The following is a 23,752-nucleotide window of genomic DNA, read 5'->3' as shown; positions in this document are numbered from 1 at the left end:
TCAATAATATGTTTGAAAATGTCCAGAGGATCTAAGTCAAGATGTGTATAGGTTTGGACTTTGTTCAGTTGTTATTAGCTCCAACTGTATAATCATTGGAACCCAAATAATTACTCCCCCATGCTTGTTTGACTGAGTAACTACCTGGTCCTGATTATACTTAAAATCAGTCAGTGCATTTTTTTCACTTGATATTTTTAGAACTTTTGCCTCAAATCTATTACTTTTCTTCCTTTGGAGTTTATTACTGTTCAGTGACCTTGATGCTAGGCTGGTAAAGGGGATGAAAAGAGGATTTAAAATAAATGAAATTTATAGTTCGCAATGATATTAGTATCGGCTGAATTCTTAGCATGAAATTACTATAAGTATAACAGCCTTGTAAAACTTTCTCCACCTTAAATAAGGTTCAATAAAGAAACATTGGAAGTAGGGATAACATTAAGGCCTTTATCCGACAATGAAACAGCACATACATTTAATGTATGTCCATTTAAATGAATAACTGAATTATTGCTAGCTACATGTTTTTCAATAGTTTCCTGAAATTAGTCAGGACCATAGTTTCTTTATCCAAATTAAGAGTGATTGATGCCACCCACTTACACTTATAGTTTCCTCCAAAAAATGCATGTACAGATTTGGGGTAAAAGTCAACATTGGTATCATTACTGGAGCATTGTGAGGAATCTGATGACTTTCAGAAATGAACAAAGTAGAACTGGACCTTACCCTTTTACTTTTGGATTGTGCCTTCCCTAAACCTGCAGAAGACCTGTCCTTGGCAATATCTGCAGAACATCTTACTTCTAATTTAACAAAACTCAGATTTGCTTTATAATCTTTTGAATCTGTAGAGAATGTTTAATTTTTTTGGCTTCTAATTCTTTGTCATTTTAATCTGTTAAACAAAGTTACAATGGAATGCATCAAACAGACCACACTCTTTGTATTGATTTGCAACAGCTAATTTATAATACAATGTAAATTATCTAATTTCTTTTCATTATAATGAATAAGATATTCCACAGACATATTGGATACTGCCTTCTTTATGGTGTGCTAGTATTGTCATATTATAGAACCCTCAGTCCCAAGTCCAAGCTCTAGGTAAATTCATAATCCTTTCTGCAGCATCTGTCACAGTCGGGATGCTTTTTGTAGCTAACGTTGCCATATAGTGCTCTAACTTTTTTAAAGTGTGATACAAGATCAGAAAATGCTTTCCAGATTATAGCATTAACATCAGAAGTCTGTGACTTAGATATTCCCTCATTCTATTGGATCCTGGGATCACCTCCAAAGGTACAGAAAAAAACAAACATCATCTTTATGTCTAAAAAACCTTCAACAAATGTAAGATATCCTTCAGGATGGTCCTTCATAAATAAACAATCCTTCAGAATCCAATACATAGTGGTGAATACTAAATAGCCCAGCACAATGAAGAGCTAACAAAGTCCAACAATGTCACATAGTTACTCTCACAAAGGTACTTGTCAACATAAACAATTACAAATAAAAAGAACATAACATCACACTGGTGTTACACAACAGTGTCTTATTGGAATGAACTACCATCACTAAAACTGTCGTCAGATCAGGGGCCAGATTCTAAAAGATTTGCTCCCAGTGTAAGTTTGTCCTGATTCTGAAGACTTCCTCTCAGTGTGACTTACTTTGGAGTAAGATCTTTTTCCAAACAGATGTACACGGGGGGGGGTCAGATTCCAAAATGCCAACTGTCAGCCTCTTTTCAGTCTAAGTAGTCACTTGTACTGAGAGCAAGTCTTTTATAATTAGGTTCCAGGTATCCTTAAAAAAAGAGCTTTTTCAGTGAATGAAAATACATAGAAAACAGCTTAATTTAAGCATTGATAGGTAGGAAACAAATTGAATGACGTCAGTATTTAAAAGGGCCACATCATATTGGAAATAATAAAAATACATAAAAATGTATGAAAGCAATATTTAAAAAAAAATCATTGAATGATATAGCTTAAAAAGTATGTGTGAGTTAAACTAAAACTTTACATAATATATCTATTTTTTTCAAATCAATGAATTCAGGGCCATCATGTCTAGTATGATTTGTATATGGAAAAACAATTTTAACTATAAACACATTTTAATGTAATTAGTCTGAACTACTCTGTTACTGCTTACATTTATGAATTTTTTGTTTGTAAAATGTTTTGTATTTTACCCAGGCTGACCTTGAAATTGTTCAGTATTAATCAGATATTAATAAATAAATAAAAATAAAAAAATAAAATATGCATGTACTGATGCTGTCATCTAATATTCAAGAAAATAAATGCAATTAAAATATGAATCAACTCACTTTATTAGTCTAGCCCCATAAATAGCCCATAAATTAATATTTTTTTTCTTTAATATTTAATTTCTGGGGGGGGGGGCAGATCTCATCTGCTGACAATTTTGCTGATGGTGGTTCATACAAATATAACCCTTTTATATTGCAACCTTATGGTGCTGTGTTCATTTTCATTGGAATTATTTATGTTTATGAGCAGCTTTGTAAGAGTAGCTAAGTAGCTACACACACACACACACACACACACACACACACACACACACACACACACACACACACACACACACACACACACACACACACACACATACAATTTTACCACTCTATCACTGACAGGAGAGCTCAAAATACAAAGCAAAAATCGTTATTTATAAGGGTCAATATAAAATAAATTAGAAGATCCACTAGAAGTGTACACAAATTGAGATGTACAAAATGTATGTGTGCATACATATATGTGTCATATTTTATTTACTTATTTATTTTGCATTTGTTACTGGGCAATTCTCTGACTGGGCTGAAAGCCCATTTTCATTGGAGACCCAGGAAGAAAAGCTCCATACATATGTGATAATAAAAGCTTTACAAAGTAAAAAAAACAAGTTTTACAAAGTAATAAAGACGCAAGTAAAAGTTTTACAAAGTAATATAAGTCACAAATAATTATACAAAGTAATTCAACTGCATAAAGTACAAAAAAAGTACAAAGAAGTACAAAAAACAAGACAGAGAAAACAGACTGGCAGGTCATAACAATACAATGAAATGCATCCTCAAAACAATGGATCTAGAATCAATACAGACAGCTATGGGCAAGTTTGGGGTATGAAACACTATACCTGGAGTGTGTTCAAGGATCAGTAGACTGTAAAATGTTGGAAAGCATGTAATATAGTTATCAGTTGTCAGAAGCAGTAAAAAAGTAGAATCGCTAGTCAAGGTTGGAGCAGGGACAGACTCAGTGGTTGGTGAGGTATTCTCTTAGACTTTGCTTGAACTTGGCGAAGTCGTTAAGTTTAAGAATGTGCTGGGGTAATAGGTTCCAAGGCCTGGAAACTTTTTTAGAGTAGAGTGCGTCACCAAAACTGTTTGCAGATTTGGTTACTTTTAGCAAGAGTTTATGAGAGGATCAAAGATCTCTTAGGTTAGTATTAGTTTGAACAAAGACTTTTAGGGCTGGAAAGAAATTTGGTTTGGTTAAAATGTTGTGAGCAACAGTGAGTTGGTTTAGTTGTAGTAAATTGGGTGGCTTAATCCAGTTGAGTTTTTGAAGGGTATGCAGTGGTGCCCCCTATAGGTTGTGTTGGCCGCAAATTTAGCTGCTTTATTTTAGCATGTCTCTAGGTGATTTAGGTCAGTCTTCTGTAAATTAGTAAAGATTTGTGATGAGCACAGAAGAGTGGATAGAAGAAATGACCTGGCTGTGGTTACTTTGGAGGCACTTGTGAGATAGGATTTAGCTCTACAGAGTTGACCTAACGTTATATGAACTTTTTTTATAGTTATTGCTATATGTTTGTAAAGTTTCAGTGTGACGCCAATGACTTTGGTGTAATCTACTGGTTTGATAGCAGTTTGGTTGGAGGAATAAATGGTAATTGAAAGCTGTTTAGAGGTTAGCATGTTTTTGGAGAAAACCATGAGCTTTGTTTTTTTATGGGGGTGGTGATGATGAATTAATTGTCTGCAAGGTAGGTTTCCATGTCTGACAGTGATTTTTGTTTTTTTCCAGAAGTTTGAGAGTAGAGTGAGCAGAGCAGATGAGGGGTGGTATCATCTGCATATTGGATTATGGTGGCAAACTTAGTGGCAGTGTGATGACTATTAGTGAATATAGTGAAAACAAGGGGGCCTAAAATAGAATCCTGTGGAACACCTACAGGGATGGGGGGAGAGGTTATTAACCCATTTAGTGGACTGCTGTCTATTGGAGAGATAACTATGAAACCAGTGAAGGGATGAGGAACTCGGGTTGTATGTAGCAAGTTTGTTGAGAAGTTTTTGGTGGGAGACACTGTCAAAAGCTTTTGGTATGTCAAGAAGACTGAAGAGATGAAAAGGCCTTTGCTTTTAAGGAGGTTCACTGTGTTGGTGAAACTAATCAAGGTGGTACAGGTGCTGTGATTGGTCTGAATCCATGCTGCATGTTAGATAGCATGTTGTTATTAAGTAAGTAGTCAAGAAGTTGATGGTGGATGCATTTTTCTATGATTTTGGCTAAGGGAGAGAGGAGAACAATGGGATGATAGTTGGAGAGGTCAGTGGATTAGCTACCTTTCTGGAGAGATATGATATGAGATATTTTGCAGATAGTGGAGATGAAATTTTCAGTAATGGAATGACTGATGAGGATTGATATAGGGTAGCAGACAGATGAAGCAACTAGCTTTAAAAATTCATTTAGGAGAAGGTCGGCAGCAGGTGACGAGGTTTTAAGTTTAGTAGGAAGCGCTTTGATGTAGCTAGTCTGGACTATTAATATTGTGAAAATGTTAGGGGAATTGATAAGATTAGGTATGGTTAGAGGTTCATTTGGATTATTTTGTATGAGGGATGTTATAGAGTTGATGAAATATAAGTTGAATTATGAGGCTAGGCTATCTATGGCATTTGAAGTGGTAGGGATATATGCATATTTAATAACCGACACTACAAAAGGTGGCAGTGTTATGCATGTGTGAAATTTAAACCCCTTACCTGAACATGGTAGGCTTGATTAGTACCTGTGAAATGTCCGTGGTTTGTAGTGTCGGTTATTTCTGTGTCGATGGCATATTTATATACATTTTGAAGTGAACAGTAGAGGTTATCATAGGCTCAGTTCATTGACATGATAACTTTTTAGATATGCTAATTTTTTCTGAGTCAGTAAATGCTGGAGTTAATATATCTAAGTTATAACAGTGGTGCTTAAGAGGGCATAGCCACATTAGAAAAATGTCTCTTCCTGCTCCTGGGTTACTGAGGAGAAAGGAAAGAACAGGACGAAGTACTAGACAGAAGACAGAACCAATGAATATGTTATTTTCTCAGTATTTCTAATGATATGGGAGCAAGGGGGTACTGTTATTACTGTGAAGTTTGCCCGTAAATGGGGTAATAATTAGAACTGACTGCAGAGGAAATAGAGAAGGCACTTGTAATATCAGGGATGATATAGCAAAGTAACCAGAAAGCTACTCCTTCCTGAGGCAAACTGCACTGACAGTGGAGAACAACAGGACCTTTTGCACAATACTGAGAGTCATACTAAATTTTGATTCTTCTACTCAAAATTTAACAAATAATACAGTCCTCTTAGTTCTATCATTTAAAAGGAAACAATTAAAAATATTTTGAATAATGGAGAAAATATACTTAGACTCCATTTAAAAAAAAGGAAATTTAGTACTGCGAAACAAGAAACATTGTGGTACCCAACACCTTTCAACAGGCAACAGCATGCAATGTAATCCAAGCCACCCATCAGTGTTTTTGTGATTAAGTTGAGCTGAGCTGACTAAAAGTCACTTTTTGGTGCCACACCTTTCAGACCTTTCCTGGCCCTGAAGCAAGCACCCCTCTGCAGGCTTTTGTGCATTAATGCCCAGCTATTGCTGTTCCATTGCTAGGCAAATATGTTCCCTTTGTGGAAAAAAGCCTGCTACTTTACTTTTATGACAGAAAACTTACTTTTTCTGTGAAATGCAATTAAATACATTTGGAAAAGGTATTTTAAATGATTGACATGACGAATGTTCACTTTTAAAAGGGACTATTACTTTTTTCTTTTGTGGTAAAAAGGTTTTGTAACTAATGTTTAACTATTGCTCCTGTGATAAAAGTTGTGTTGTTTAACTTTTGGGAGCTGGGGTAAGTGTTAATGCTTTTGAATGTGTTTTAACATGGAAACAGTTACGTTATTACAATTTTCCTGGTGTAACAACTATTGTAGTCAGGCTTGCCTGTAACTCAGGAACTTCTTTGGCTTAACCATGGAAGAACCTGCCAGATACTTGATACTTCCTTCTTCCAGACACAAAAAGAAGAAAATTGTCAATCAGTCTTTGCGACCACTGCAGTCTGCTAAAGTATCTCAGTCATGGGTGGGTGACTGTTCTGGCCAATACTGATACACTCGACCACTCATCTTTTTTTCTAGCTCCCACGGGTGTAATCCCTACAGCCACTGAGGATCAAAAGTTAGACACAACCTCTGTGATTGTTAGAGTGTCCTTGGTGGTCAAGGGAGAAATGCTCTTATTAGTCGATAGAGAAGGGGCAGGGAATGCCACTCTGCCTGACTAGAAAAGTATCCCCATCTCTGTCAGGTATTTGCTGTAAAACTAGGTTTTTTTCAGAAATTCTTGTCAAAAAGAAATAAAAAAAATATATAGACATCTTTTCCTGTCTTGATTGCTCTGGACAGGAGTACATTACTGGGCTAAGCTCAGGGTATAGTGTTTGCTCTTGACCCTTCCTGTATGGCTACATCTTGTAAAAAATAAAAGGGATTCTTCTTTTTCTGAAGAGATTCTAGAGTATGAACCTCAAAATGATTATGAAGTGACAGATTATATGTTGTCTCTGCAGATTTTGGATTCATGTTCTGAGAAGACTGGGGCTTGAACCAGTAGTTTTGAAGGATTTTACTTTATTTCTCTGAAACTATTTCAAGGAGGGATCATTTGTTTCCGTGGGAAACAGTGAGGTTCTCAGTTACTCAGGAAGTTTCAACTGGAATTTCCAAAACTTGGTCTGATTTCTCATGTTCTGTATGATTTGGACAATGTTTTTTTTTTTACAGCCTATAACTTCCCTGACAGCCATTTTGCTGGTCTCCAAAAAGTGGAAAGATTATAAAAAAATTCCTTAGTCTTCTAGGTTTTTATGTACTTATCCCAGATAAAGCCCAGCATCTTCTGCTTTAGTAAATCCAGCTGCTGCTAAACATTTTTTTAATACTGAGCCCTCTTTTTCTGACAAGGATGGGAGAGCTTTTCATAGATTATGGAAAAAAGTATATTGTTCTGCAACATTTGTTTTGAGAATTCTCATCTGTCAAGACCGTATGTCGAAGTTCATGACTGCCTTTGAGAAAATATCAGGAATATTTTGTTTTTTGTGTGGATTTCTGGTTTGCGTACATTTAGAAACACTGATAGTTTGGAATATGTTTCTCCTTGTGAGGAGTTACCTGCTTTATGTAACTTGCTTTCTTCTTTGTCTCAAGTAACTACCCAGTGCCATACTTCTCAACTCTTTAGATTTCCACAGAATGTCCAGATTCTTGCCTAATAGTTTTGGCCTGTTCCTCATATTTTTTTTTTTGTTTTTGTTTTCTGGAAAATCATTGAAGATTAATATCAAAAAATAATTACAGACATTTAAGTTTCAGAATTCTTACCCTTCAGAAAATTCATGCTAATGCAAAAACTGTCATTCTATCAACTTTCTAAGTTTATGAGAGCAATATTTGCAAACACTGTCCCTATTTTGGGCCTTTGTCCATCCATTATTTACGACTGTTCTGATTTCTTGCACTAAGAAGCTGAGAGGTGTGCTACCCACTGTTTGAAATGTGCTCATCATTCTACTGATGCCACTTCCAGGGCTGCTGCCACTGGAAGTGTTATGAAGACATATGCCTGGTTGCATTCTCAAAACCTCACAGGAGATGCCAAAGATTGCATTTTGAATTCTGCCTTGGATAGACAACTAGTTTAGGGATGTTTTGCTAATAAGGACATTAACGTGTGATGAGAGAGGAAAGCTGATTCAAGGGATCGCTGAGATTTTTCAGCCCGACTTCTCCAGGTTTGCAAAGGGATTTACTGATCCCTTTACAAACGTCTTTAAAAAGCAGAATAAACAAATCCATCAGGCTGCTGCTAATCAAACATTTAAAAAGCAATGACAAGGAGTTTCCAAGAAGAAAGCAGAAACTGCTCAGAACAAAAGACAGTCTGATAAATCTGAATGTCTATATGAATGTCTTTCCTCTCTCCTCCCACACAGGCAGTCCCTTAATCCTTCCCAAAAAATCTAAACCTCCATTTCTCTCTTTGGCAAAATATAGTTTGAGAGAGATGTGCTATTAGTGTAAACCATCAAGGTTACAAATGGCAGTGGAAGTCTCTCCCAACTTTTCAGGCATTCCTCTTCACCCACCAGAACAAACTCTTGTTTTACATACTGTCATTTAGCATATACTCACTCAGAAGGTGATATAAGCTGTCCCTCATGTTTCTGGTGCCAAAGAAAGAGACTTCTTGGAGAGCAGTTATGGATGTTTCCTTTATCAACTTGTTTGTGATAGCACCCAAGTTCAAAATGCTGTCTCTTCACAACTTTTTACCCCTTATTCCTCATTTGAGTTTTCTTGTGTCCTTAGATTTAGTAGAGGCATATCATCGCATATCTAAGGACCCAGCTTCCAGGTGTTTCTGAAGATTTTATTAGTCTACAGCACTTTTATCAGCTCTCTGACAATTCCCTTTACTATACTTAATGCTCAAAGAGTATTCACTAAACCGTTAGCCCAGTCATAGTTTATTGAACACTGCAAGGCATTCACATTATTCCTTATTTAAATAACATGCTTATCTTGTCAAAGTCATTTTCAAGGTATCCTGAAGTTTTCACTCCTGTAAAGATTCTCTTATATAGGCTAGGATTCCAAGAGTACTTGCAAAGGTCTTGTCTGACTCCTTGTCACAGAATGTTTTACAGGAGTGTTTCCAGGACACCTCAGTACAAATAGCATATCTTCCACAGGAAGAAAAAAATAAAAAACAAATATATATATATATATATATATATATATATATATATATATATATATATATATATTTATATATATATATATATATATACACACACACAAACATACACACACAAGCATATATATATTTATATATATATATATATATATATATATATATATATATATATATATATATATATATATATATATACACATAGCAAGCCAAAACCTTGGTGCACGCATGTATTGAAAGTGGTACTCGGAACGAACATACAGCCAAAAAACACAATTAGTCCAGCACGCAACTACACAAAGCTTCCACAACCATATCCCACCTATTCAGGTAGAAAAATGAGTCTGGAGACACTTAGGCCCGCTAAAAGGTTTCTTTACTCTGCCATCATCAAACAGTGGAAAACAAGTGATCCCCTGATCAGAAGCAGACAACAACCACAGTATCCAGTTTTGCCACCTGGCGTCCTCAGTGTAAAATTACAACCAACTTCTCCCTTTTCTTATACATGGCCATTTAAAGTCACAAGCAACAAAAAATATAATAAAATAAAATATATATTTTTTTATCTTTAAAAGAATATGTTTATATATACACATACACATATCTTAAATACATCAAGGTTAAGCCCTTGTACTTCTCAATCATCATTGCATACATTCTGACCCATTGCAGCAAATAGATGAATAATTGTAACATATGAATGAACAAACCAACAGATTGTTAAATACATGACACCATATACATAACCAAATATATACACACACACATATATACCTATGTACATAATACATCAAAATACATTAAAATACCCTGCTCAAAAATATACAAAAATGGAGGGAATTTCACCCTGTGAAAACTACAACTTTATTTCAAAAAAATGTTTTTTGAAACTAACCCTAAACACATATCCTTATTGTTATCATCACCAGTGTTTATTAAGGCCAGACTTATAAAGTGCTCCTAAATTTATTATCCATAGCCTTTCTTTTCTATCCAGTATACAATGTTTAACACTTTCTGATAACTGTCTCCCCTTAACCAAATCAATCCCTAAAAACACAAAATGAGCAGTATTATGTTCCAATTTGTGTTTGCAGAGGGCACTCCTTTGTCTTTTACAATTGATATCACTCAAGTGGGTTGCAATCCTGGTCTTAAAAGGCCTAGAGGACTGTCCCACATAGAACGCACCACATTGGCATATCACCATGTATATCACCCACTCCGTACAGCATGTAATCAGATGTCTAATATCAAATACCCTAGAAGTATTAGTCGAGGTAAAAGACTTAAAGATAACCTTACAATACACACAGTTGCCACAATAGGTGCTCCATCTAGCCTCAACATTAGCTGTACTATCACAATCCATATCACATCCTTTTATACCAGGACAAAACCTCACCTATATTTCTGTTACATCTATAACTGTAAGAACATTGATCTTCTAAACATTAATCTAAGAGCCTTAATGTAATGCATAAACTCCATGAAAACCATCATATGCAATTGAATTGCACGTCACTTCCAACTTGACGTTACCTGTACCACTTCTGCAGACATAATTCATAACATTCATGGTAGGGATGCATTCTATCATGTCAATACACTGTCCCTCCAAGAAGCAGTAGTTAGCATAAGTAGGTGAATTCTGATATAAATACAGCACCATTACCGCGTATAAGGGATATTGTTTCCCCAGTCCCAATCCAGAGCAGCATATCAGTATGCCATGCACAGAATTAATGAGGCTTGATAATGCTAACATTTTTATGCAATGTACACCACTCTCCTGTCAAATATGTCTTTCGCAGTAGTATGTAATGTGATGATAACATAAGGTGTACCACAGTTCGCACATTACCAGATATCCATATGTAGATAAGAATACCATCACCACAGGCATACACATAGTCACTTCATATGTTAATTCCATTCCATTAGTACCCCCATCACCCATGTGAAGTCTGAATCATGTACACATTACAACAATACCTGTGTAACTCACATCAGTTCCACAAACTACATTGCTTCCCTATACTGACTGGTTCACTCCTTATTCAACACCACTAGACAACTGGACATAAATATAAGTGAGCTGTGCAGATGGCAGTTTCATTTTCAATAGCTTTACTATGCACTTCACAAATTCAATGACAGAGTAACAGTCCTTATTACCCAACACTCTTTAGAATCGTTCATGCCTCATAAGTAGCTTCCTCTTCTTGGAGGAAGGGGGACATCCAGTCGACATCCAAACTCTAAGTTCGTCTACACGGTCCTGTTCTTTCACCAATGCTGACATGAGCACACTTAAATTGGTACCTCTGGTACCCAACAAACACTGAGTTCTGTGTATGAGGAAGAAATAGCTGGTTCAACTCATACACATTCCAGAGAGCTATGGGAAATAGTGGTGGGAACCTGACAGATGAGGAAGTATGTGTATTAAACTTCAGTGGTTTGCCACAGACATACTAGTCTGAAAAATATTTTAAGAGCTCTTTACATTCTATTGGGAATGTTTCAGCCTGAAATGTGCTCTGTACCTCATATTCTTTAATAAATGCAAGAGCAGCTAAACACTTGACAGCTAATTGAAACGATGGATCCCTGTTATATAAGGAAGCCAATCCCAAAGCCAGTACCTTCCTCCAAAGGTTCTGCCCAAAATGGAAGGGGCATCCCTTAGATTGAGCACCGGGAACATTAAGCTGCACACTCTTTACTGCAGCAGTTTCAAAGTCACATAGGACATATTTAACATCAACCTGGAATCCATGCTCAGTCAAGAGATGAAATAAGCAGTGCCACATACAATTGTAGGCCTTTAGTGGTTTCTTAGACATTAGGCAATATACTAGCAGAACTGCCTTGCTGTGTGTACCATTACTTCACTAAGCCATGTAAGCTATACAACTGTCGGCAGGTAACCCCTTTAGTGAAGAACATTCCATCCATTAACCAAATGCTTGCTCGGCTCACATCATACAAGTTATTGAGTGTTGCAAATAGTAGCACTGTGTTATCTGTGGCAGGATCATTCATATATTTGCTTATAAAACATCCTGTCTTCAATGGGAACATGTCAAAGTCTATGTTGTGCAAGGTGAGTATTTTATTACTATCTGTCATACACATTTTGCGCCTCACACAACCTATCTGTTGTAAGAGAGATTTCCTATTGGGTAGGCTATGTATGGTGTCTAGGGAAGTCATTGCTACTGCATCCTGCATAAATAAACACAGGGTATATTGGCTGTATTCAGCTCTAACTTTCAATTGATGACACACTATATTTCTCAACTTCTCCCGGATTGCCTGCAGGATGGTAACCTACAGACCTTTCTAAACTATCACCAGTGGGAAACAACGTTGTTACAGTTCGGCCCTTGCACTTTTGTGAGCATTTATACTTACAGCCCCAGTACCATCTGGAATCCCTGTAACTTTCTAAATGGTACAAATACCCATCGATAACCAGTATTTCCTAGCATTTCTGAGATGTTATCGTTCTTTATATCTAACCGATCACTCGAGATTCTTCCTGTTGCAAGTCAGCCATGTTTGCTTCAGTACGTGGTACAACATTTTAAATGTATAGGCCCTTGTTTTATAGTCCTCTCAGCACTGTTACAGACTCATCTATTATAACTATTACTTGTCGGGTATATGGGATTCATGCATGTGGAAGTTCGTGCATTTGTGATTTTGGTATTCTGGTCTTGGTATTTTGAATGTCGATATTACGGGATTTCACTTTTGTTAAGTAGACCCATATATATATTTTATTTATTATTTATTTATTTTATTTTACATTTGTTAACCGGGCTGGTCTAGCTGGATACATATCCGTTTTCAGTAGAGGCCCGAGGAGAAAAGCTCCAATACACAATAGAAGTACATAATTAAATTGCAAGATTCAAAGTATTGTTACAACAAGAGAATATAGCTTACATATGCAGGAATGAAAATTTACATAGATGTTATATAAGACAAAAGGACAGACAGGAAATTATACACAAAATTGATGATTTCGTTACAGATACTGGAAAATAGACTGAAATCAGAGATTTTCCTTATTACTAAAAGGAAAGAGAAATTTTAGAGATCTGCAATTAGGGAAATGGGCTAGGGAAGTGGAACTAGAAGTTATGAGATATGTAGTTAGTCAGGTTCACAACATGGGCATGTCCATTGTGTGGAGAGATATTCTTTAAGGTTAGCTTTGAAATGATTGAGCGAAGTAGTAAGTCTAAGGTTGTTTGGCAGGGAGTTCCACTGCTTGCCAATGGAATTGGCGTAAAGGGCATCCCCACCTGAGTTTTTTGCTTTAATATATATATATATGTGTGTGTGTATTTAAATCTTTTCCTGCACTTTTCCACTCAGACTACCATCTCACCAAGGGAATCTCTCAGAACTTTGAGTCACCCAACATATGTGATATTCATACCTCCACAATAGAAAAATCAAGTGGCACTTGAAATGTTTAGGTTCCCAGTATCAACATCCACTGAATTTACATATTCCAGGGTGGGAATTAGTGAAAAGGGAATTTTTGTGGTGGAGCCATTATATTTCTCAGAATCCAGGTCTCCTGTTTTCCCTTCCTGCTCCAGCATATTCAGTCAAAACAAAAAAAATATCCTTGTTTTCCATACTTTCCTAGCTAGTGTTCCAGTGATCAGATTTTGCTGATCCCTGGGCTTTGTCTTGGTTCCTGTACTTCTCCATTTTCCTTGTTTGGTCAGGGGGAAGTTTCTTTACTCACCAGTGAGAGTGGGGAGTACTGAGCTGCCTGTTTGTCCTCAGAGGAGTGGTTTAAGGCAGTAACTTGTAGTTTATTGGCCATTTTGGGTCATTTCCTGTCTTTTCCAGCCCCTGCTATAAAGCACGCTTTGGTGGTCTTTTCCAGCTGTAGAGAACTCAGCACAGCTCCTCGTGTTGTCCAGCAGAGTTCCTAGAGCAGCAGAGACCAGAAAAGACAAACTTTCCAGATTTTAAGTATTCTTCTTGGCTTTTTCGACCTTTTGTGACTTTCGACCACTGTTTCTGCTTATTTTATCGAAGTATTACCTGTTTTTACTGTTTTTACAAGCTCAAACTGTTTACTGCACTTGCTAGTTTAAGTTTTGCTTAAAAGTTAAACTACAGGCTAATACACTTAAGTGTACTAGCTTTTGATAGCAATTAGTCAAAAAGTATAGCATTTATTGTGTTTTTTGTCTATCTGTGTAAAAGACTTGAAAAAAAACAAAAAAAATCCTTGTTTTCCATACTTTCCTAGCTAGTGTTCCAGTGATCAGATTTTGCTGATCCCTGGGCTTTGTCTTGGTGCCTGTACTTCTCCATTTTCCTTGTTTGGTCAGGGGGAAGTTTCTTTACTCACCAGTGAGAGTGGGGAGTACTGAGCTGCCTGTTTGTCCTCAGAGGAGTGGTTTAAGGCAGTAACTTGTAGTTTATTGGCCATTTTGGGTCATTTCCTGTCTTTTCCAGCCCTCTGCTATAAAAGCTTTTTAGCGGAGTTATACAGGAGCACACAAGAGCAGTGGCGGTTAATCAAGGTTAAACTATTCAGGCTACCTAAAGTCCACTCTTCAAATTTTCCGTTAAAACAGCCTTCCTTGAACTGTACTGCTGATCAAACCAGCGTATTCTATATCTAAAAAGTTCAGCTCTACTTGATTCCTAAGTAGACTATTCTCTATCTGTAAAGCATAGCACTTGCTCCTAAAGTATTTTTTTTTACTTTGATATAGCACTTTTATTATACATAGCACCCCACCAGCCCAAAACCCCTTTTTTGATCACCCACATCCCCTAGAGTCTTTTTAAAGTTTTTGTCTATTCCTTCTAGCATGTCGAGGGATCAGTTGCTAGTGTCCTCTCCTGCTCAGCTGGTGAATCTGGGAATATTGAGGCAATGTTACAATTGCCTCATGTACACAGACAACCCTCTCCTTCTCCCACAAAACACAAATACTTGTGAGAGATGCAACTATATAGCCAAACTGGAGGCTGAGCTCTCTCAACATAGGACTGGCAAGACCAGACAGGAGGAGAAGGTAACCACAAACCCAGTCTCACATAGTACTATCACAACTTCAAATCATACACATAAACACACAAAGACATACTCGGAGGCTCTGATCAAAAATCTACCAAAACAGCAGAGGCCACCAAAGCAGACACCCAAACAACTGCCAGCTCAGGACACAACACATGCAACACATAGACCACATAGTCAGTGTGCCAAACAGTCGCAGCCCTTAAGGCCAAACACAATAACAGACACACTCGTCATTGGTGACTCCATAGTCAGACACACTGACGTCCCGCTCACCAGATTGAGTAAGGAGAAGGTCACAGTAAGCTGCCTGTCGGGCGCTAGAATCCGCCACATAACGCAAGCACTCAGGTCTCTCAACAGCAGGTACAAGTACGACTCAGTCATTGTCCACACTGGTGTGAACGACCTGAGACGTACCTCCTTGGACTACATGAAAAGAGACATAGAGGAGCTCTCTGATTATGTAGCCCAGGCAGGTATGACCCTGACCTTGAGCAGTATCCTACCTTCACCAAGAATGATGCCACAATACAGAGACAAGATGATCAGCTTTAATAATTGGCTTAAACTCTGGTGTCATTCAAAGGGGATCCAATGTCTGTCTGCCTGGGATGACATGCTGGACAAGCCACGCTGCTTTTCACAAGGATGGCTTGCACCTGTCACCCTGGGCTTCGGATATTGGCAAAGGCTCTTGCCACCCCATAGTGCCTTTTTAGGCAAGGCTCAAATTCTAAACCTACCACCCTAGAACACAAAAAGGAAAAAACTAAGGGTAATGCTGCTCAATGCCAGAAGTCTTAACCTCAAGATGCACGCACTCGAGGCCCTTCTCAGTATGGAGAACATCGATGTCTGTGCTGTGACTGAAACCTGGTTCAAGGCTCCTGAGAGCACCCGGCACTATCAGGTTTTACCTCATATCATGCGTTCCGCCCCAAAATCCGGACACCACCAAGAAAGGAGGGGTGTCCATTTTCATCAAGGACACCCACACCTCAAGGTTGGTGGCAGCGCCGCGATGCATCGGTGACCATCCAGGTGCAATTAACCATAGGCAAGACTGCTCTGCAATTTGTAGCATGTTACAGGCCACCCTCTCAAACTCAGGAACCTCACATAGTTTTCCTGAAAACACTGGAGGGGATAAATGTACCTCCAAACACCATCATACTAGGTGACTTCAACTACCCAAATATAGACTGGGATCACTACTCAAGCCCCAACACTCTAGCCCAAAGGTTCCTAGAGTTCATAAACTCAAATGCCATGGAACAACTAGTCACCATCCCCACAAGAGGAGAAAACATACTAGATCTCATCATCACGAACATGGGGTCACAATGTTCAACACCGGAAGTATACCCCTCACTGGTGAGATCAGATCATAAACTAATCTCACTGGAAGTCCACATCCCGCCCCCACCTGAAATAAAAAAGACCACAGTGAAGAACTTCTCAAAAGCCGACTTCACACTTCTAAAGACTAGTGTGGTCTCTTTTTAGTCCCCCGAGCCTGCGGAAACTATTAGTCAAGCCGCCAAATCACTTACAAATGCCTTCTACCAGCACCTACAGGACTGCATGGATCAGGCAATCCCAAACAAAACAATGACTCTTTGTACCAAAGGCAAGCGTCCAGTCTGGTGGACCCCAGCCATAAACAAGCTCTACAACAAAAGGAGGAAGCTACTACAAGATAGAGCAAAATCCTTAAAAGGGAAGACACCTTTGATCATTATAAGTAAAAAACTAAGATCTCTCATAAAATTATCGAAGGCAAATTTTGAGAGAAAAGTCGCTAAGGACTCAAAAGGCAATCATAAGGCCTTCTTTAGCTATGTTAGAAACCTGGGAGGAAACTCCCAGATATGCTCAGAATTAGTTCAAAATGATGTAAAAATCACTGAACCTACAGACATTGCCAACATACTGGCTGACAGGTTCAGTGCAAACTTCTCCCCCCCCAAAAGGAGAGATATCTATACGAGAGGATTGTAGCCTCCCAAACATCTCTAACGCTCAGGTGAGAACTGCTCTCTCCAAGGCGAAAAACACAGCATCCATGGGACCAGATGGTGTCCCCGGTTGTGTGCTCCATGAACTCAATGAGGAATTAAACCCTCAGTTAGGGCAGCTGTTTAATCTTAGCCTCACCTCAGGATACATACCCAAGGAGTGGCGTACGGCAACTGTGGTCCCACTTCACAAAGGCGGTGCCTCCACCGACCCTGGAAATTACCGTCCCATCAGCTTGACAAGCCTGATCTGCAAAGCTATGGAGAGGATCATAATCGAACTCATAAATAAAGACATAGGGGACTTGCAGACTTTGGATCCAACCCAGTTTGGCTTTGTCAAAGGCAGATCATGCCTTTTAAACTTGGTTGACTTTTTTGAAACAGTCACCAAGGCCATTGATGAGGGAAAGGCAGTCCACACAGCCTACCTCGACCTGGCAAAGGCTTTCAACACTATACCCCACTCAGGTATCATTGAAAAACTCATCAGCTTAAATGTAAACCCATACATCACAAGATGGGTTGCAAACTGGCTAAGTGACAGAACCCACAGGGTCAGAGTTGCTGGCGCCATGTCAGACTCAAAGCCTGTCACAAGTGGTGCCCCACAGGGCTCAGTCCTGGGCCCACTCTTGTTCGGCATCTACTTTTCAGAAGTACAAGCAAACACAGGAGGGTTATGGCTGACAAAGTTTGCAGATGACTGCAAACTGGGCGCCATAGTCGAGAACACATCTGACACAGATATCCTTCAGAAGGGTCTCATAGAAATGGATAACTGGTGCCAGAGCCATGGCCTAAAGTTAAACGCCAAAAAATGCATAGTCATACCCTTCGGGAAAAACAAGGTTACCCCTAGCTACCATGTAGGTGGCAATCCACTATGCACAGAAGAGGTTATCAGGGATCTGGGGACCCAGGTTGACAGTAACCTTTTGTTTGACACTCACGTTGCCAAAGTAGTTAGGAAGACCTTCTACATTGCCCACCTGATCATGAAGGGATTCACATCTAGATCAAGGGAGGTCATCATCCCCCTGTACTCATCACTCATCAGACCAATGATTGAGTACAATGCCCCATTCGGAATGTATCTGACCCGACACCTGCAGCAACTGGAAAGGCCCCAAAAGTTCCTCACCAAAAGGATAAAGGGTCTCAAAAATATGTCTTACGCTGCCCGACTGAAGGAACTCCAGCTCTATTCAGTCGCTTACCGTCTGCTCAGAGGTGACCTGTGCCTGACATACAAGGCCATGTCCAACCTGGAATTGATGAACATGCTTCACCTCAAAAAATCTAGATCCCTCAGAACTACAAGGGCGGGAGACTTAAACCTTGACACGGTTATTAATAGGACGTGCTGGAGGGACAGATTCATCAACCAGAGACTCCCTATGCTGTGGAACAAAATCCCGGTACATGTGAGGCAGAGCACCTCACTGGCCTTGTTCAAGAGAAATCTTGACCAATGGATGGGAGATCGCAGATATACCCCAGGGATTACCTCAGTGTCACTGCTTGACAGAGGCACAGCAAAATAATGGGCATAGTATCCTTCAAACTAAAGGGGTGGCGAAAGCCACAAAACTCTGGGATAGGCTTATAAATGCCCTTGGGCAGATAGCCTAGTATGAACCTATGAACCTATGAACAGATACCTCAAATGTTGCTTAGGGAGAAGTATCTATTTGAATAAAAATACAGAGTCTTTGGAACACAAAAGACAGAAAAAACACAAAAACAAAAGAGATGTTAGCTTTTATACATGTCAGCTTTTATACATGTTCTCAATTGTCTGTTTCATCTGTTGTCCCTGGGACCTTTGTAAGAATTTACAAACAACACTAAAGTGAAGTGGTACATAAACAAGCACGGGGCAAATTAGATCTTGTGCTGACTAGTCATGGTAATCTGGGATATAACTTTTCAGCACAATCTCAATCTGTAAACATCATATATTCCATCAGAGCAAAACTATGTGGCAGATAAGCTAAGCAGGCCCATGACAAACTCTCATGAATGGAAACTGAGTCAGAGGTTCTTCCAAGAGCTGATCCATCTGTGGGGAGCACCTGAAATAAATCTAGTTATCTCCACTCACAACAATTAGCTTATAACATTCTGCTCAAGGACTTCATGGATAAAAGCATAGAAGACAAATATTGTTTTTCTTTTCCTTGGATAGGAATGTTCATTTATGCCTTTCTACCCTTTACCCTAATATCCAGGGTAATTTGGGAGATTCAGAAGAACATCCTAATGATCAATGTGGTGACTCCCTTCTGGATTAGGCAATAGTTGTTTTTCCTTCTCCTGGAAATAGCCAGGAGAAATTACCACAAGCTTCCTCAAAGAACCAATTTATTCACACAAATCCAGGGATGTTTGATACATCCTCACCACCATTTTTGTAAGGATGTGCAGCAGGCATTAATGAAGGCAAGAAAGCCTAACATTACACAACCATATATTAGTAAATGGAAATGATTTTCTTCTTGCTGCTAAGAAAAGAACCAACACCTTTCAGGGATAATGTTTCCCTGATTCTACATTATTTGTGTGAATTACTATACTGTGGCATGCCTTACTCCTCAGACAATGTTCACTTGTTGGGCATTTCAGTGTGTCTGCACATGGACCCCCTCCCTCAATGCAATCTCGTGTGAAAATGTTTTTGAAAGGCTGTTGCATATGGAACCTCCTAGAAAACAGATGGCTCCTCCTTGGGATCATAATTTTGTGTTAGAAAAACTAATTCTTGCTCTGTTTGAACCCAGTTCATCTGGCTGAGTGTTTTTAACACAGAAAACAGTTTTTTTAATTGCTATGACCTCTGCAATAAATGTATCTGTGTTGCAAGCTTTCTCAGTGGGTCAACCTCATCTCATTTTCTAGAAAGATAAGGTTTCCTTAAGAACTCATCCTTCATTTACACCTAAAATTGCTTCCAAATTTATCTTAAGGCAAGCTAACCATTACTCTGTCTTCCTTTCAGAACCTGAAAATTAAGGGAGAAAGTATACACCATAACTTAGATGTCCACAGAAAAAAATGTACAGCTTGACAGAAGAAAATCTTTCAGAACTTTTGTTAATTTTTCATGAAGATATGAAAAAAGGACAACCTTTATCAAAACCAACTATTTCAATATCTCAGTATATTAACTTTTGTTACACCCACCAGAGTAAAACTATTCCAGGGAGGGTTAAGTTCATTCTACCAGAGCTTGACTTCAGCTTTGGCTTTTAGGAAAAAGGTGGATTTTATAAGTATTATAGAAGCAGCAACTTAGTCTTCTGTGCACACATTTACAAAACACTTTAAACTACATTCCCTCTCCAGATCTAGGGCAGATTTTGCGAGGAACATTCTCCAGGGGCTCCTGTACAATCATACTTCCTCCTCCCAGTCGTGTTAATCTACAGTAATCTACCAGTATAACTTGTACTACTGCAGAGGTGACCCATATTAATTACATAGTAACCTCTGGTAATCTACCCATATAACATATACTACTGCAGCAGTGACCCATATTAATTACACAGTAACCTCTGATAATCTACCCATATAAGTTATACTACTGCAGCGGTGAACCATATTAATTACATAGTAACCTCTGGTAATCTACCCATATAACTTATACTACTGCAGCAGTGATCCATATTAATTACACAGTAACCTATGGTAATCTACCCATATAACTTGTACTACTGCAGCAGTGACCCATACTAATTATACAGTAACATCTGTTAATCTACCCATATAACTTGTACTACTGCAGCAGTGACCTATATTAAGTACATAGTAAGCTCTGGTAATCTAGCCATATAACTTGTACTGCTGCAGCAGTGACCCATATTAATTCCACAGCAACCTCTGGTAATCTACCCATATAAGTTATACTACTACAGCAGTGACCCATATTAATTACACAGTAACCTATGGTAATCTACCCATATAACTTGTACTACTGCAGCAGTGACCTATATTAAGTACATAGTAAACTCTGGTAATCTAGCCATATAACTTGTACTGCTGCAGCGGTGACCCATATTAATTCCACAGTAACCTCTGGTAATCTACCCATATAAGTTATACTACTGTAGCGGTGACCTATATTAATTACACAGTACAGCTGTGTAAGTAAACTGAGCATGACAGTAAAACCTGAATGATCATTGCTGCAGTGGTTACTCCTTCCTGCCACCCACCTTACTTTTGTATGATTTTTATGCTAGAGTATGGATGTGTAGTATTATTTTCCAAGGATTGTCCCTCCCTGTTGGCATAAAAGATCTGAGGGGCTTTGCACCTACACCAGACTTTTATTCAGCTCAGTTTGAGATGGCTAACAGTTTGGGTGAATAGAAGGTGCCCGAAAGCTTTGGAAGCTGACAAGCTGTTATATTCTTAGCAGGATATAACCCATATAGCTCAGCTTACTGCAGCAATTATTATTCAAACATCTACTGTTAGAGAAAGTTTACCCCACAAGTGGATTTTATTATTTATCACATATATCTATGAATCCATAGCAACAAGCAATGGGGATAATAAATATGTAATGAAATTAAAAATAAAAATTAATCATCATGCTTTCTTCCTTAATTGATTGATGCTGTCCTACAACTCCTTGGAATGCTTTGACATGATAATTAAAACATGATTAACTGTTGAGAAAATAATGCTTCCATTCTTAGTAGGCAAATGATTAAATGGAAAATAAATAAAAAAGGCTGAGCTGTCTTACTGAAACATCAGTATCACAGGGATCAGATGTTATTGTAAGGAAAATACATTTGTTTGTTAATGAAGGCTGTGGCCCTAAAAAGTGTCTTTAGAAGCATAAAAAGGCATACTTGTAAAGCCTGCTTAATAGCTCACATTAGGAATGTGTGGGTGATTGTTTTATTTATTGATTTATTTATTGTTTTCATGTGTGTGCACCTTCTATCTTATTGCTACGATATTAGACATTTTGCCCCATGTACACATTGTGATGTCTTAAGTCAGATACTCGGTAAGTGACATATCAGTTATTGTCATTTCTTTTCTTCACACAAAGCAGTTAGTCCATTCATCCACAGCCCCTTTTCCCATGTATGCACATGGGGCCTTGGTGTCACTTCAACAGTAACAATCATCTAGAGCCAAAGCAAAATTTATACCACCAAGTGGCTAGCCCTGCCTAGCTACTACATAAAAAAAAGATTTCACTAGGATTTAGAACTCTGTCATTTAACTAGCTTGGGATTTAAATAGTTCTGTCCTATCTTATTTTCCATTTAATTTTCCATTTAGCTTAAGTTTTGTTGCACTTAATGCTAGCCTTGGTGGAATATTTTCCATCTTAATTAAGAAAAAAAAGTTAAGTTCAGGTTCCTTCTCAGTTTCAACATTTGCAGTTTTTCAACTGTAACATTCATTAGATAGGAAAAGAGTCATAGAATGTACTTTTTCTCTTAGAGATACTGCACCATATGACATTGAACTGTGATGTTCTGTGATACTGTGTAATGTTAATTAGATCTAAAGCTGCAGTCAGCATGTCCTCAGCAGTGGTTTGCCATGACATTTGAGAAATTAAATATACATTTCAAACAGCATCAGTAAAAATGTAATGAACAGAGATTCTTCATTACATTCAACTTTGTAGCTGTTGCATACAGTATAGAAAATGAGTAAGCTGGAATTCTAGGTATAATGTTTGTTTTTAATTCAATAAGAAACTATCTACATATAACAGTTTGCATACGCACCCGCACACACACACACACACACACACACACACACACACACACACACACACACACACACACACACACACACACACACACACACGTGACATTCTGATGGAATAGTGTATGCAATGAAGAATGCATCAGGTACAGATCAAAGTTCAAAATAATTAATGAATATATATCATACCACTTATACAAATCTCTGTGTCCAAGAGAAAAGCCGGCTGCCATGTATGCAATGAAGCCGAGAAGCATAGCAGTTAAAGCCCTAAAAAGACTACGAAGTGCAACAATGTGGGACTGCATGAAGAAGTCATACTTCAAAGAAGTAAGTTAAATAATGAATCAAAAGAAAAAACAAACCCAACAAACTAATGAACACAACAGAAGGCATTTGCTGACTACTAAGACTCTAAAATGAAAACAAAACAAAAAAAAAAAAAAACAAAAGTAAAATAAAAAACGTTATTACAAGTAAATAAGCGCAAAGAGTAAAACCTCCTCCGATAAAAACAACAACCAAGCATTCAGCATTTAAATAGATTTAAAACCCATCATGACTAATTTTGTCAGTAGTTTAAAATAATCAGCATTTAAAGTGATATTACCAGCTGACTCTAAAATTCATAATTAAAACTTGTTTACCAAAATGCCTCACTTTAAAAAATTCCTCTAAATATTACAAACCCCAAAGGCATTTATTACACCACCTAGTTACCATCTAAGAGCTGTCAGTTTAAGCAGCAGGAATATGGTAATGTGATCATTCAACCCTGGGTAGTAGTATGAACTGAAAAATAATTGCCAAAAAAATC

Source organism: Protopterus annectens, chromosome 10.part0 (genome assembly GCF_019279795.1).
Source record: "Protopterus annectens isolate FY-2018-M chromosome 10.part0, PAN1.0, whole genome shotgun sequence".
Taxonomy (NCBI): domain Eukaryota; kingdom Metazoa; phylum Chordata; order Ceratodontiformes; family Protopteridae; genus Protopterus; species Protopterus annectens.
The sequence above is the reverse complement of the archived record's forward strand: the minus strand, read 5'-3'. Positions refer to the sequence as shown.